The sequence below is a fragment of the Sus scrofa genome, chromosome 5 (genome assembly GCF_054392235.1).
Source record: "Sus scrofa isolate SSC_HxYL_T2T_F1_AM1 chromosome 5, Sscrofa_HxYL_maternal_Yorkshire_Landrace_v2.0, whole genome shotgun sequence".
In the NCBI taxonomy this organism is placed as follows: Eukaryota; Metazoa; Chordata; class Mammalia; order Artiodactyla; family Suidae; genus Sus; species Sus scrofa.
This window is the reverse complement of record NC_139387.1, coordinates 67,196,797-67,202,796: the sequence shown is the minus strand read 5'-3', so window position 1 is coordinate 67,202,796 and position 6,000 is coordinate 67,196,797.

The following is a 6,000-nucleotide window of genomic DNA, read 5'->3' as shown; positions in this document are numbered from 1 at the left end:
GATCCAAGCCGTGTCTGCGACCTACATACACCACAGCTCACGGCAACGCCGGATCGTTAACCCACTGAGCAAGGTCAGGGACCGAACCCGCAACCTCATGGTTCCTAGTCGGATTCGTTAACCACTGCGCCACAACAGGAACTCCCTGAGAGAAACTTTAAAACCATCTCCCTATCCTCAGCCCTGTGACTCCCCATTACCCCTTCCACTGCCCTAGTGTCTCCAATTCCAGAAGCTTTTACAGGCTCTGGCGAACAAATTTGCTGTTCATTAGTCTTCCTTTCCACAGGCTCTTGGGTTTTAGCCGCCTCTGCTCTGCCAAGTTAGTTACCATCCTTCAAAACACTTTTCATCTCTCAGATGTGATAACACCTGCTCTTCCAGAACAAAGAGGAGGGAACACTTTCCAAATCATTTGTTTTATACCAAAAGCAGACAAAGGCAGAAAACCAGAACACTGCAGACACTACCTTCTTCTTGACACAAAAATCCTTAACAAAATATCAGTAAATAGAATTCAGCAATACATAAAAAGAATTATACACCATGACCATGTAGGGTTTATTCCAGGGATGCAAGGGCTGTTTTAATATTCAAAATCAATTAATTAATCATTAACAGCCTACACAAGAAAAATCACCTGATCATGTCAAATGATATAAAAAAGGCATTTAGAAAATTTCAACATCCTTTCATGATAAAAGTTCTCAGAAAAATATAAATGGAAGCAAAATTCCTCAATTTGTTAGAGTGCTTCTACAAAAAACCTACAGCAACATTGTACTTAATGGTGAAAGACTAAATGCTTTTCCCCTAAGATAAGGAATAAGGCAAGGATAATCACACTCACCATTCTTATTCACCATAGTGCCAGAAGTTGAACAAGTGAAATAACGCAAATAAATATTTTAACAAGGAAAAAAAACATAATTGTCTATATACAAAAAAATCCCAAGGGGTCTAAAAACAAAAACAAAATGTTCTGATACTAATGAGTTAAGCAAAGTTGCAGGATACTAGATAAACATACAAAAATCAATTGTATTTCTGCATACTAGCAATGGACATGTGAAGATACATTAAAAATATAAGGAGTTCCCATTGTGGCACAGTGGAAATGAATCCGACTAGTATCCATGAGGATGCAGGTTCAATCCCTGGCCTCACTCAGTGGGTCGGGGATCCGGCATTGCTCTGAGCTGTGGTGTGGGTCACAAACGTGGCTCAGATCCCACGTTGCTATGGCTGTGGTATAGGCCTGCAGCTGTAGCTCCAATTGGACCCCTAGCCAGGGAATTTGCATATGCCACAGGTGCAGCTCTAAACAGCAAATATATATAAAACACCATTATTATATATGTACAAAATTATACATATAATACCATTTACAATCACCAAAAAAGACTGCAATACTCAGGTGGAAATCTAGCAAAATATACATAGAACTTTTGTGCTGAAAACTACACAATGCTGATGAAAGAAATTTTAAAAGTCCAAATAAATGGAGAGACATAGTATGTTCGTTGACTAGAGTCAACATAGATGAAATATATATATATAGATAAAGATGAACATAAATGTATATAAATGAAGTATAAATATATAGATAGATAAACATAATCATAGAAGTATAGAATATAGATAAAAATTCAACATATGAAATTGGATTGTTGTAATCATTGTACAACTGCAGATGTGATAGATTCATTTGAGTAATAAAAAAAAAAAACTAAATCCACAGATAGGACGTAAAATTAGGTCCATCTCAAGATGATAAGAGCCAATCTGCTTCAAAAAGAATATAATAAAATATGGTCCCAAGATACAAATTTTGATTTCAGGCTACTATGAACCTGTTATTATAGATATCAGGGTATGGTTTTGTTTGAAGGCAGTCTTTACCCCCAAAAGTGGTGTTTATGAAATAAACATGAGATCTTTCTTCCCGGAAAAAAAAAAAAAAATTCAACATAGACATCAATCCTCCCCAAATACACAAGTTTACCAAAATTCCTATCAAAAGTACAGAAATTTTTTGTAGACATAGACAAAGTTATTTTGGAAAGGCAAAGGAAATGGAATTGCTAAAAAAAGTAATTTTGAAAAATAAGGGGAGGTGTTCCTGTCGTGGCTCAGTGGTTAACGAATCCAACTAGGAACCATGAGGTTGCGGGTTCGATCCCTGCCCTTGCTCAGTGGGTTGACAATCCGGCATTGCCGTGAGCTGTGGTGTAGGTTGCAGACGAGGCTCGGATCCCAAGTTACTGTGGCTCTGGTGTAGGCCGGTGGCTACAGCTCCAATTAGACCCCTAGGCTGGGAACCTCCATTTGCTGCAGAAGTGGCCCTAGAAATGGTAAAAAGACAAAAAAAAAAAAAAAAAAAAAAAGAAAGAAAGAAAAGAAAAAAAAAAGAAGGGGAAAAGGGAAGGTATTAGTCTTCAGTCATCAAGATTGTATGATATTGATGGAGAGATAAATACATAGATCAATAGAACAGAATAGAAAACCCCAAAATAGATACACATACATATGCCCAACTGATTTCTGGCAGAGTGCAAAAGATGACCATTTCAACAAATGATGCTGGAGCAACTGCACACCATAAACAGAAAATGAACCTCAACCTAAGTCTCACATCTTATACAAAAATTAATTCAAAACAGATCATGGACTTAAATATAAAATGTAAAATCATAAAACATTTAGGGAAAAAAATAGAGGAGAAAAAGTTCAGGCCCTATAGCTAGGCAAAGAGTTCTTAGACTTGATATCAAAAGCACAATCCATGAAAGGAAAGATTTATAAATTGGACTTTATCAAAATTTTAAACTCTTGCTCTGTGGAAGAGACTCTGTTAAGAGGATGAAAAGACAAGCTACAAAGGAAGAGAAAAATATTTGCAAACGGTATACCTGACAAGGGGTTAGTATCTAGAAGTAGTATCTCAAAATTCAACAGTTAAAATGCAACAATGCATTTGGAATATGGACAAAATACATGAAAAGATATTTCACAAAAGATATACAGATGACAAACACATGAAAAGATGTTCAACAACACTGGCTATTAGTGAAATGCAAATTAAAACCACTAAGAGAAACCACTACACACCTCCCAGAATAGCTAAAACAAAAAATAGTGACAGGAGTTCCCACTGTGGCACAACAGGATCTGTGGCCTTCTTGCAGCACCAGGACACAGACTCAATTTTCGGCCCAGCACAGTGGGTTAAAGATCTGGCATTGCAACAGCTGCAAGAAGAAAAAAAAAAAAAAATAGTGACAACACCAAATACTGACAATGATTCAGAGAAACTGGATCACCCATATATTGCTGGTGGGAATGTAATATGGTAGTTTGACAGTTTCTTAAAAAACTAAATAAGCAACTGCGGCTGTTCCCATAGTGGTGCAGCAGAAACAAATCCAACTACTATCCATGAGGATGTGGGTTTAATCCCTGGCCTCACTCGGTGGGTTAAGGACCCGGCGTTGCCCTGAGCTATAGTGTAGGTCACAGACACGGCTTGGATCTGAGCATTGCTGTGGCTGTGGTGTGGCTGGCAGCTGTAGCTCTGATTGGACCCCTAGCCTGGGAACTTCCATATGCTTTGGATGTGGCCCTAAAAAGCAAAAAAGCAACTGCCATATAACCCAGCCATTGAGCTCCTGGGCATTTATCTCAGAGACAGGAAGACTTATATTTGCACAAAAAATCTGTACATAAATGTTTGTAGTAGCCTTACTCATAAATAGCCCCAAACAGGAAACAATCTGATGTCCCTTAACTAGTGAACAGTTGAGCTGTAGTACCTCCATACCATGGAATACTATTTAGCATTAAAAGGAAACAGCTATCGATAGACACAATAACCCAAATGGGAGTTCCCATCATGTCCCAGCAGAAATGAATCTGATGAGCATCCGTGAGGATGCAGGTTCAATTCCTGGTCTCGCTCAGTGGGTTCCAGATCCAGTGTTGCTTTGAGCTGTGGTGTAGGTCGCAGATGCGGCTTGGATCTGACATTGCTGTGACTGTGGCATAGGCCAGTGGCTGTAGTGCTGAGTTGGCTGGGAACCTCCATAAGCCTCTGGTGCAGCACTAAAAAGACAATAAATAAATAAGTAGATAAATAAATAGCCTAGATGAATCTCCAGAGAATTATGCTGAGTAAGAAAAAAATCTAATCCCCAAAGGTTATATACTGTATGATTTCATGTATATAACATTCTTTGGTTTGGTTTGTTTTTCTTTTCATGACCACACCTGCTGCAAATGGAAGTTCCCAGGCTAGGGGTTGAATCAGAGCTGCAGCTGCAGGCTTACACCACAGCCACGGCAACACGGGATCTGAGCCACATCTGTGACCTATGCTGCAGCTTGTAGCAACGCCAGATCCTTAAACCACTGAGTGAGGCCAGGGATGGAACCCACATCCTCACAGACACCATATTCAGTTCTTAACCCACTGAGTCACAACAGGAACTCCTATAACATTCTTGAAATGACAAAACGATTGAAAGGAGGATAGATTAGGAGTTGCCAGGTATTATGGATGGGGTGGGGTGGAAGCAGGAGGGAAGAGGTTGCAGCTATAAGTGTCAACATGAGGGATCCTTATGAGGGTGAAAATATTCTGTATCTTTACTGTATCAATGTCAATATCCTGTACTTTACTCTAGTTTTGCTTAAGGATATCACAAAGGAAAACTGGATAAAGGGTGCACAGGATCTCTTTTTATTACTTCCTATAAATGTAAGTGAGTCTACAATTATCTCGAAAGGTTTAGTTTTTAAAACCTAATGGCTACCACCTCCACCACCACCCCAGAAAAAAACCATCTTATTTTTCATAAATCAGCAAGGTTGAGTGGATATAGGTCAGGTGGCTCTGTTGATCTTGGCTGGCCTCACTCGTGTGCATGGAGTTCAACTGATCTAGGCTGGGTCCCTCTGAGTCACCCGGGAGACTTGATCTGATCCACGTATCCTGCATCCTTAGCAGGCAGGCCTGGACATGTCCTCATGGCTGCTGTAGAGATGCCCAAGAAAGCAAGCTCCAACCAACAAACCTCTCTCAAGCCTGGGCTTCAGTCACGGCTTTAACATCATGATGGCTGAAGCAAGTCACATGACAGAGCCCAGAATCAAGGGACGGAGCAGATCATGCTTCTCGTGTTGGGAGGGTGCTACAGAGTTAGAGGCACGGACACAGGGAGCTGTGAAAAGCTGGGGCCCTGATGGACTCAACCTTGCCATCCTTGGTCAACTTGATCAGGATTAAAGACACCAATGGCCACTCTTCCTTCTCAGAGGCAGGCTGTGGCTCTTCTCCATTGTTTCAAGATCATACAACAGGATCTGAGCGACCCTTTGCCAAAGACAAGTCACAAGGGAAGAGAATATATGCTAACAACTTCCTGCACGGAGCCAAGATGCCTCTAGACGGTCCCATTGCCCTGTCTCCACCCTCCCTGGCCCTGACCCAACCTTGATTCAGCCTGCTGCTCCATCTCTGATTCCCTTCTCATGCCTTCCATCTTGTATTTATTTATATATTTATTCCTTTTTAAAACCACACCCTGGGCATATCCTGGCCCCGGGGGTCAAATTGGTGCTGCCTACGCCACAGCCATGGCAATACCAGATCTGAGCCACGTCTGCTCAACCTACACCACAGCTTACTGCAAGATCCTTAACCCAGTGAGCAAGGACAGGGATCAAACCAGCATCTTCACAGAGACTACACAGGTTCCTTAACCCACTGAGCCACACTGGGAACTCCCTCACTCCCTCCATCTTCTAGATTGAAGTTCCTTTCCTGGCACTAACTAGACATTGTTTTATTAGAATATCTGTCCAAAATCACTGGGATCAGTTGTTTTTTGGTTGGATTTCTTTTTTTTTTTTTTTTTTTTTTTGGTCGGGCGAAGAGGGGGGGTCCATTTTTCCCTGCAGCATGTGCAGTTCCTGGGCCAGGGATCAGATCTGAGCCGTAGT